The sequence below is a fragment of the Kogia breviceps genome, chromosome 10 (assembly GCF_026419965.1).
Source record: "Kogia breviceps isolate mKogBre1 chromosome 10, mKogBre1 haplotype 1, whole genome shotgun sequence".
Taxonomy (NCBI): domain Eukaryota; kingdom Metazoa; phylum Chordata; class Mammalia; order Artiodactyla; family Physeteridae; genus Kogia; species Kogia breviceps.
In genome coordinates this window covers 7,076,705-7,087,563 of record NC_081319.1, presented here as the reverse complement: position 1 = coordinate 7,087,563, position 10,859 = coordinate 7,076,705, and the positions used below count along the sequence as shown (strand labels likewise).

The 10,859-nt window shown below is 41.4% G+C and overlaps 1 protein-coding gene across 1 annotated transcript in view; it reads right to left on the bottom strand.

The window, feature by feature from the left end:
• SEC13 (SEC13 homolog, nuclear pore and COPII coat complex component) overlaps positions 1 to 10,859 on the bottom strand; it is a 53,777-nt gene that overhangs the window by 4,176 nt on the left and 38,742 nt on the right. The gene's annotated exons all lie outside the window — the stretch shown is intronic.

Sequence of the window (10,859 nt, the reverse complement as noted above, 5' to 3'; positions counted from 1 at the left end):
TCACAACCCAGGAACATGACTTCCCCTTAGGCTGTACGTGCAGGTGTAACTAGAGTTGGGCATGAAGAAATGCTGCCGCCTTTTGGCCATTTCCAGTAACAACAACTTTAAAGCAGGCGCCCAGGGAAACTTCATATTCTCGAAGACTGTGAGCCTGTAGAGACACCTGCCGCCACGAAATGCCCAGGGCCCAGTTTTAAGAGGCCAATTTCCAGACATACATTTTACTCATAGTGTTAAAAAGGGAGGCACATGAAAAGATGCTGAACATTCCTAATATCAGAGAACTGGAAATCAAAACTGCAAGGAGGCATCACTTCACACCACTCAAAATGCCATGAACAAAAAGTCTACAAGCGATAATCGTAGCAGAGGGCATGGAGGAAAGGGAGCCCTCCTGTTTTTGGTGGGACTGCGATCTGGTAATAACTACTATGGAGAAAAGAATGGAGGTTCCTCAAACAGTAAACACGCAGCTACCATATGATTCGGCAGTCCCACTCCTCGCCACATACGTAGACAAAAGTATAACTGGAAAATGTACGTGCACCCCATGTTCATAGCAGCACTATGTAGAAGAGGCAAGACATGGAAACAACCTAAATGTCCACCGACAGAAGAATGGGTAAAGAATATGTGCTACATATATACAATGGAATTATTATTACAAAAAAGAACAATATAATGTCATTTCTACCAACATGGGTGGATGTAGATATTATATCAAGTGATGTAAGTCATGATGAGAAAGATAAATACCATGATCTCACTTACATGTGAAACAAAATATGACACAAATTATCTATGAAACAGACCCCCAGACTTAGAGAACAGACTTCTGGTTGCCAAGTTGGATGGGGGGTGTGGGAAGGATCTATTGGGAGTTAGGGATTAGGGAATGCAAAGTATAATATATAGAATGCACAGACAACAAGGTCCTACCTACTGTATAGTACATGGCACTATATTCAGAATCATGCGATAAACCATAATGGAAAGGAATACGAAGAAGAATATATATATATATATATACGTAACTGAATCACTTTGCTGTAAAGTAGGAATTAATACGTTGTAAATAAACTATACTTCAATAAAACAAACTAAAAAAAATTAAAAATAGAACTGCCATATGATCCAGCAATTCCACTTCTGGGTATAAATCCAAAGGAAATGAAACACTAACTTGAAAAGACATCTGACCCCCCCAGGTTCATAACAGCAGTATTTACAATTAGCAATACATGGAAACAACCTAACTGACCATCAACAGAGGGGTGAATAATTAAGTTGTATTTACATATAAATACACACACAAAATGGAGTACTCTTCAGCCATAGAAAACAAAGAATATTGGATATTTGCGACAACATATATGGACCTGGAGGGCACTGTGCTCAGTGAAAAAAGTAAGACAGTGAAAGACAACTGTACTATCTCACTTGGATCTGTAATCTAAAAACAAAAAACCAAACTCATAGGAAAAGGTATCGGATTCATGATTATCAGAGGCAGTGTGGGGGAGGGGGATAGGAGGAAGGTGGTCAAAACCCACAAACTTCCAGTTGCAGGATAAGTACTGGGATGTAATGTACAGCATGATGACTACAGCTAACACTTACGTATAATACATATGAAAACTGTTGAGAGTAGATCTTAAGAGGTAACATCACAAGGAAAGTGATTTTTTTCTCTCTATGATATCGACATGAGATGATGGATGCTAACTAAACTTACAGCGGTAATCACGGAACAGTATATGCAAGTCAAAACCATTATGCTGTACACTGTTAACTTATACAGTGACGTATATCAATTATATCACTAAAACTGGAAGATTAAACAAAAAGCGTATGAATAACAGTAACTGAGGGACAATGCTGTAAATAATGATGTAACATGAAATATTGACAGTAATAATAATGTAAACATGGATGCCGTTTAACCGAATTGATAGAGCTCCAGTGAGAGGTTATGGGGTGTTAGAGTGGTTCTCAAAATGTGGCCCCAGACCAGAGTGTGTGTAGCATCTGGGAACTTGTTAAAAATGCAAATTTTGGGGTCCTAGCCCAGATCCACTGGTTCAGAAGCTCTAGGGGTGGGGTAGGTAATCTGTTTTAACAAGTTTAGCAATGCTAAAGTTTGAGAATCGTGGTAGAGGAAGACAGCAGATCAATAGGTATGTTATTTACACACTGAAGTAAACAGCAGAAGTAGCAGCTAAAAGTTGAAAAGGTTTGTCCCCATACAGGGAAAATTAGACTGCATTAAAAAAAAATCATAGTGACTTCCCTGGTGGCGCAGTGGTTGGGAATCTGCCTGGCAGTGCAGGGGCCACGGGTTCGAGCCCTGGCCCAGGAGGATCCCACATGCTGCGCAACAGCTAAGCCCATGCACCACAACTACTGAGCCTGCGCTCTAGAGCCAGGGAGCCACAACTACTGAGCCTGTGCTCTAGAGCCCAAGAGCCACAACTACTGAGCCCACATGCCTAGAGCCCACGCTCCGCAACAAGAGAAGCCACTGCAATAAGAAACCCATGCACCGCAACAAAGACTAGCCCCCGCTCACCACAACAAAGACCCAAGGCAGCCAAGAAAAACCCACACCAAATAAAAACTACCTAAAGCTATGTACATTAACCTGATTTAAAAAAAAATGATCTGGGCTTCCCTGGTGGCGCAGTGGTTGAGAGTCCACCTGCTGATGCAGGGGACACGGGTTCGTGCCCCGGTCTGGGAAGAACCCACGTGCTGTGGAGCGGCTGCGCCTGTGAGCCATGGCCGCTAAGCCTGTGTGTCCAGAGCCTGTGCTCCACAACGGGAGAGGCCACAACAGTGAGAGGCCCACGTATCGCAAAAACAAAAACAAAACAAAAAATAATTCTAAGAACTGCTGCCTTAGGGACAGACTTTATTCACTAAGCATGCACTGTGTAGAATGCTCTGAAGTGAAAACATACTAAGTCCTTCAGCAAAGGAATGCTATAAAGACAGCAACAGTGCTGAGCTCTTTGTAGGAAACAGGCTTATAAGGAAGAGTAAGAAGCATAAAAGACAGCAGACCCCAACACATGGAACGTACAACCAGGTACTTGCCCACTGATTTGTAAACACTACTGAGGGCAGTCACGGTACAGTGGCCTGTCCTGGGTGCCACCAGACCTGGGTACTGGTCCTGATATTGGCACTCACTAGAAATAGGGTTGGATTAGCTGTCCTTTGAGGGTCATTCCAGCTCAAATTCTATGGCTTTTAGATGGGGCCTGATGGATCTTTCTGGGACCACTGAACACAAAAGGGACCCTAGGCTGGGTAAAAGCTGTCTGCAGAGGGTCTTGAAGAGATATTACTTGTACACCCATGTGCACTGCAGCATTATTCATAACAGCCAAAAGGTGGAAGCGCCCCAGTGTCCATCAACAGAGACTAGATAAATAAAATGTGGCACAATAGAATATTATTCAGCCTTCAAAAGGAAGAAATACGACATACACTACAACATAGGTGATCTACAACACAGATGAGGACACTATGCTAAGTGCACATCAAAACTACAGTGAGGTAGGTGTGAGGTACCACTTCACACCAGTCAGAATGCCCACTATCAAAAAGGCTACAAATAACAAATGCTGGAGAGGGCGTGGAGAGAAGGAAACACTCCTACACTGACAGTGGGAAGGTAAACTGGTGCAGCCACTATGGAAAACAGTATGGAGGTTCCTCAAAAAACTAAAAACAGAGCTACCAATATTATCCAGCAATCCCAGTCCTGGGCATATATCCAGAGAAAACTCTAATTCAGAAAGATACATGCCCCCCTATGTTCAAAGCAGCACTATTTACAATAGCTAGGAGTTGGAAACAACCTAAATGTCCACTGACAGATGAATGGATAAAGAAGATGTGAAACATACATACAACGGAATATTACTCAGGCACAAAAAAGATTAATGCCATTTGCAGCAACATGGATGGACCTAGAGATCATCATAGCAAGTGAAGTAAGTCAGAAAGAGAATGACAAATACCATATGATATTGCTTATATGTAGAATCTAAAATATGACATGAACTTATCTATGAAAGAGACTCCCAGACATGGAGAACAGACTTCTGGTTGCCAAGGTGGATGGGGGGTGCAGGATGGATGGATTGGGAGGTTGGGATTAGCAGATGAAAACTATTATATATACAATGGATAAACAACAAGGTCCTACTATATAGCACAGGGAACTATTCAATATCCTGTAATAAATCATAATGGAAGGGAATATAAAAAAGAATGTGGGGCTTTCCTGCTGGCGCAGTGGTTGAGAATCAGCCTGCTATTGCAGGGGACACGGGTTCGAGCCCTGGTCTGGGAGGATCCCACATGCCGTGGAGCAAGTAGGCCCGTGAGCCACAACTACTGAGCCTGAGCGTCTGGAGCCTGTGCTCCACAACGAGAGAGGCCACGATAGTGAGAGGCCCACGCACCACGATGAAGAGTGGCCCCCGCTCGCCACAACTAGAGAAAGCCCTCGCACAGAAACAAAGACCCAACACAGCCAAAAATAAATTAATAAACTCCCACCCCCAACACCTTCTTAAAAAAAATGTGCACACACATAACTGAATCACTTTGCTGTACAGCAGAAATAAACACATTTTAAATCAACTATATTTCAATTAAAAAACAAAGACACTGCTGAGATTGGTACAAGATGGCAGAATACAGGGACGTGCTCTCACTCCCAATAGCGAGAACACCGGAGTCACGGCTGACTGCTGAACAGTCACTGACAAGAAGACACTGGAACTCACCAAAAAAGATACCCCCCCGTGCAAAGACAAAGGAGAAGCCACAATGAGATGGTAGGAGGGGCGCAATCACAATAAAAATCAAATCCCATAACAGCTGGGTGGGTGACTCACAAACTGGAGAACACTTATACCACAGAAGTCCACCCACTGGAGTGAAGGTTCTGAGCCCCGTCAGGCTTCCCAAACTGGGGGTCCAGCAACGGGAGGAGGAATGCCTAGAGAATCACACTTTGAAGGCTAGTGGGATTTGGTTGCAGGACTTCGACAAGACTGGGGGAAACAGAGACTCCACTCTGGGAGGGCACACACAAAGCAGTGTGTGCATCGGGACCCAGGGGAAGGAGCAGTGACCCCATAGGAGACTGAACCAGACCTACCTGCTAGTGTTGGAGGGTCTCCTGCAAAGGCGGCTGGTGGCTGTGGCTCACTGTGGGGACGAGGACACTGGCAGCAGAAGTTCTGGGAAGTACTCCTTGGCGTGAGCCCTCCCAGAGTCCGCCATTAGCCCCACCAAAGAGCCGGGTAGGCTCCAGTGCTGGGTCGCTTCAGGCCAAACAACCAACACGGAGGGAACCCAGCCCCACCCATCAGCAGAAAGGTGGATTAAAGTTTTACTGAGCTCTGCCCGCCAGAGCAACACCCAGCTCCACCCACCACCAGTCCCTCCCACCAGAAAGCTTGCACAAGCTTCTTAGATAGCCTCATCCACCAGAGGGCAGACAGCAGAAGCAAGAAGAACTACAGTCCTGCAGCCTGTGGAACAAAAACCACATTCACAGAAAGATAAACAAAATGAAAAGGCAAAGGACTTTGTACCAGATGAAGGAACAAGATAAAGCCCCAGAAAAACAACTAAGTGAAGTGGAGACAGCCAACCTTTCAGAAAAAGAATTCAGAATAATGATAATGAAGATGATCCAGGACCCTGGAAAAAGAATGGAGGCAAAGATCTAGAAGATGCAAGAAAATGTTTAACAAAAACCTAGAAGAATTGAAGAGTAGAGATGAACAATACAATAACTGAAATGAAAAATACACTAGAAGGAATCAATAGCAGAATAATTGAGGCAGAAGAACAGATAAATGACCTGGAAGACAGAATGGTGGAATTCACTGCTGCAGAACAGAATAAAGAAAAAAGAATGAAAAGAAATGAAGACAGCCTAAGAGACCTCTGGGACAACATTAAATGCAACAACATTCGCACTATAGGGGTCCCAGGAGGAGAAGAGAGAAAGGACCTGAGAAAATATTTGAACAGATTATAGTTGAAAACTTCCCTAACATGGGAAAGGAAATAGCCACAGAAGTCCAGGAAGCACAGAGAGTCCCAGGAAGGATAAACCCAAGGAGAAATACGTGGAGACGCATAGTAATCAAATTGGCAAAAATTAAAGACAAAGAAAGATTATGGAAAGCAGCAAAGGAAAAACGACAAATAACATGCAAGGGAACTCCCATAAGGTTAACAGCTGATTTCTCTGCAGAAACTCTACAAGCCAGAAGGGAGTGGCATGACATATTTAAAGTGATGAAAGGGAAGAACCTACAACCAAGATGACTCTACCCAGCAAGGATCTCATTCAGCTTCGATGAAGAAATCAAAAGCTTTACAGACAAGCAAAAGCTAAGAGAATTCAGCTCCAACAAACCAGCTCTACAACAAATGCTAAAGGAACTTCTCTTAATGGGAAACACAACAGAAGAAAAGGACCTACAAAAACAAGCCCACAAGGGCTTCCCTGGTGGCGCAGGGGTTGAGAGTCTGCCTGCCAATGCAGGGGACGTGGGTTCGAGCCCTGGTCTGGGAGGATCCCACATGCCATGGAGCAACTGGGCCCATGAGCCACAACTACTGAGCCTGCGCATCTGGAGCCTGTGCTCCACAAGAGAGGCCGCAATAGTGAGAGGCCCGTGCACCGCGATGAAGAGTGGCCCCCAATTGCCGCAACTAGAGAAAGCCCTTGCACAGTAATGAAGACCCAACACAGCCAAAAGAAAGAAAGAAAGAAAGAAATGATAATAAAAATAAAGGAATTCCTTAAAAAAAACAACAACAACAAACCCACAACAATTAAGAAAATGGTAATAGGAACATACATATTGATAATTACCTTAAACATGAATGGATTAAATGCTCCAACCAAAAGACACAGGCTCACTGAATGGATACAAAACCAAAACCCATATACATGCTGTCTACAAGAGACCCACTTCAGACCTAGGGACACATACAGACTGCAAGTGAGGGGATGGAAAAAGATATTCCATGCAAATGGAAATCAAAAGAAAGCTGGAGCAGCAGTACTCATATCAGATAAAACAGACTTTAAATTAAAGAAAGTTACAAGAGACAAGGAAGGACACTACATAATGATCAAGGGATAAATCCAGAAAGAAGATACAACAATTATAAGTATATATGCACGCAACATAGGAGAACCTCAATACACAAGGCACTGCTAACAGCTATAGAAGAGGAATTCGACAGTAACACAATAATAGTGGGGGACTTTAACACCTCACTTACACCAATGGACACATGATCCAGACAGAAAATTAATATGGAAACACAAGCTTTAAATGACACAACAGACCAGACACTGGTCTGGTCACTGATATTTATAGGACATTCCATCCAAAAACAGCAGATTACACTTTCTTCTCAAGTGCCAACAGAACATTCTCCAGGATAGACCACATCTTGGTCACAAATCAAGCCTCAGTAAATTTAAGAAAGTTGAAATCATATCAAGCATCTTTTCTGACCACAATGCTATGAGATTAGAAATCAGTTACAGGGAAAAAAACATAAAAAACACAAACACATGGCTAAATGGTACATTACTAAAAAACCATGAGATCACTGAAGAAATCAAAGAGGAAGTCAAAAAGTACCTAGAGACAAATGACAATGAAAACACGATGATCCAAAACCTGTGGGATGCAGCAAAAGCAGTTCTAACAGGGAAGTTTATAGCAATACAAGTCTACCTCAAGAAACAAGAAAAATCTCAAATAAACAATCTAAACTTACACCTAAAGGAACTCGAGAAAGAACAAACAAAACCCAAAGTTAGCAGAAGGAAAGAAGTCATAAAGATAAGAGCAGAAATAAATGAAATAGAAACAAAGAAAACAATAGGAACGATCAATAAAACTAAAAGCTGGTTCTTTGAGAAGATAAACAAAATTGAGAAACCTTTAGCCAGACTCATCAAGAAAAAGAGGGCGAGGACTCAAATCAATAAAATTAGAAATGCAAAAGGAGAAGTTACAACGGACACCGCAGAAATACGAAGCATCCTAAGAGACTACTACAAGCAACTCTATGCCAATAAAATGGACAACCTGGAAGAAATGGACAAATTCTTAGAAAGGTATAACCTTCCAAGACTGAACCAGGAGGAAACAGAAAATATGAACAGACCAATCACAAGTAAGGACATTGAAACTGTGATTAAAAATCTTCCAACAAACAAAAGTCCAGGACCAGATGGCTTCACAGGTGAATTCTATCGAACATTTAGAGAAGAGCTAACACTGATCCTTCTCAAACTTTTCCAAAAAGTTGCAGAGGGAGGAACACTCCCAAACTCATTCTATGAGGCCACCATCACCCTGATACCAAAAGCAGACACAGATACTACAAACAAATTACAGACTAATATCACTCATGAATACAGATGCAAAAATCCTCAACAAAATACTAGCAAACATAATCCAACAACACATTAAAAGGATCATACACCATGATCAAGTGGGATTTATCCCAGGGATGCAAGGATTTTTCAATATACGCAAATCAATCAATGTGATACACCATATTAACAAATTGAAGAAGTAAAACCATATGACCATCTCAATAGATGCAGAAAAAGCTTTTGACAAAATTCAACACCAATTTATGATAAAAACTCTCCAGAAAGTGGGCACAGAAGGACCCTACCTCAACATAATAGAGCCCATCTATGACAAACCCACAGCAAACATCATTCTCAATGGTGAAAAACTGAAAGCATTTCCTCTAAGATCAGGAACAAGACAAGGATGCCCACTCTCACCACTGTTATTCAACATAGTTTTGGAAGTCCTAGACTCAGCAATCAGAGAAGAAAAAGCAATAAAAGGAATTCAAACTGGAAAAGAAGTAAAACTGTCACTGTTTGCAGATGACATGATACTATACATAGAGAATCTTAAAGATGCCATAAGAAAACTACTAGAGCTAATCAATGAATTTGGTAAAGTTGCAGGATACAAAATTAATGCACAGAAATCTCTTGTATTCCTATACACTAATTATGAAAAATCTGAAAGAGAAATTAGGGAAACACTCCCATTTACCATTGCAACAAAAAAAATAAAATACCGAGGAATAAACCTACCTAGGGAGGCAAAAGACCTGTAACTCAGAAAACTATAAGACACTGATGAAAGAAATTAAAGATGATACAAACACATGGAGAGATATACCATGTTCTTGGATTGGAAGAATCAATATTGTGAAAATGACTCTGCTATGCAAAGCAATGTACAGATGCAATGCAATCCCTATCAAATTATCAATGGCATTTTTTACAGAACTAGAACAAAAAATCTTAAAACTTGTATGGAGACACAAAAGACCCAGAAATAGCCAAAGCAGTCCTGAGGGAAAAAAATGGAGCAGGAGGAATCAGGCTTCCTGACTTCAGACCATACTACAAAGCTACAGTAATCAAGGCAATATGGTACTGGCACAAGAACAGAAATACAGATCAATGGAACAGGATAGAAAGCCCAGAGATAAACCCACGCACCTATGGTCAACTAATCTATGACAAAGGAGGCAAGGATATGCAATGGAGAAAAGACAGTCTCTTCAATAAGTGCTGCTGGGAAAACTGGACAGCTACATGTAAAAGAATGATATTAGAACACTCCCTAATACCGTACACAAAAATAAACTCAAAATGGATTAGAGACCTAAATGTAAGATGGGACACTATAAAACTCTTAGAGGAAAACATAGGAAGAACACTCTTTGACATAAATCACAGCAAGATCTTGTTTGATCCACCTCCTAGAGTCATGGAAGTAAAAACAAAAACAAACAAATGGTACCTAATGAAACTTAAAAGCTTTTGGACAGTAAAGTAAACTACAAACAAGATGAAAGACAACCCTCAGAATGGGAGTGAATATTTGCAAAGGAATCAATGGAGAAAGGATTAATCTCCAAAATATATAAATAGCTCATACAACTCAATATTAAAAAAACAAACAATCCAATCAAAAAATGGGCAGAAGACCTAAATAGACATTTCTCCAAAGAAGACATACAGATGGCCGAGAAGCACAAGAAAAGCTGCTTAGCATCACTAATTATTAGAGAAATGCAAATCAAAACTACAATGAGGTATCACCTCACACCAGTGAGAATGGGCATCATCAGAAAATCTACAAACAACAAAGGCTGGAGAGAGTGTGGAGAAAAGCGAACCCTCTTGCACTGCTGGCAGGAATGTAAATTGATACAGCCACTATGGAGAACAGTATGAGGTTCCTTAAAAAACTAAAAATAGAATTACCACATGACCCAGCAATCCCAGTACTGGGCATATACCTAGAGAAAACCATAATTCAAAAAGACACATGCACCCCCAATGTTCATTTCAGCACTATTTACAATAGCCAGGTCATGGAAGCAACCTAAATGCCCATCGACAGATGAATGGATAACGAAGATGTGGTACATATATACAAAGGAATATTACTCAGCCATAAAAAGGCACAAAATGGGGTCATTTGCAGAGACATGGATGGATCCAGAGACTGTCATACAGAGTGAAGTAAGTCAGAAAGAGAAAAACAAATATCGTATATTAATGCATATATGTGGAACCTAGAAAAATGGTACAGATGAACCGGTTTGCAGGGAAGAAATGGAAACACAGATGTAGAGAACGTATGGACACCAAGGGGGGAAAGTGGCGAGTGGTGGTGGTGGTGGTGTGATGAATTGGGATATGGAGATTGACATGTATACAGTAATATGTGTGAAATGGATAA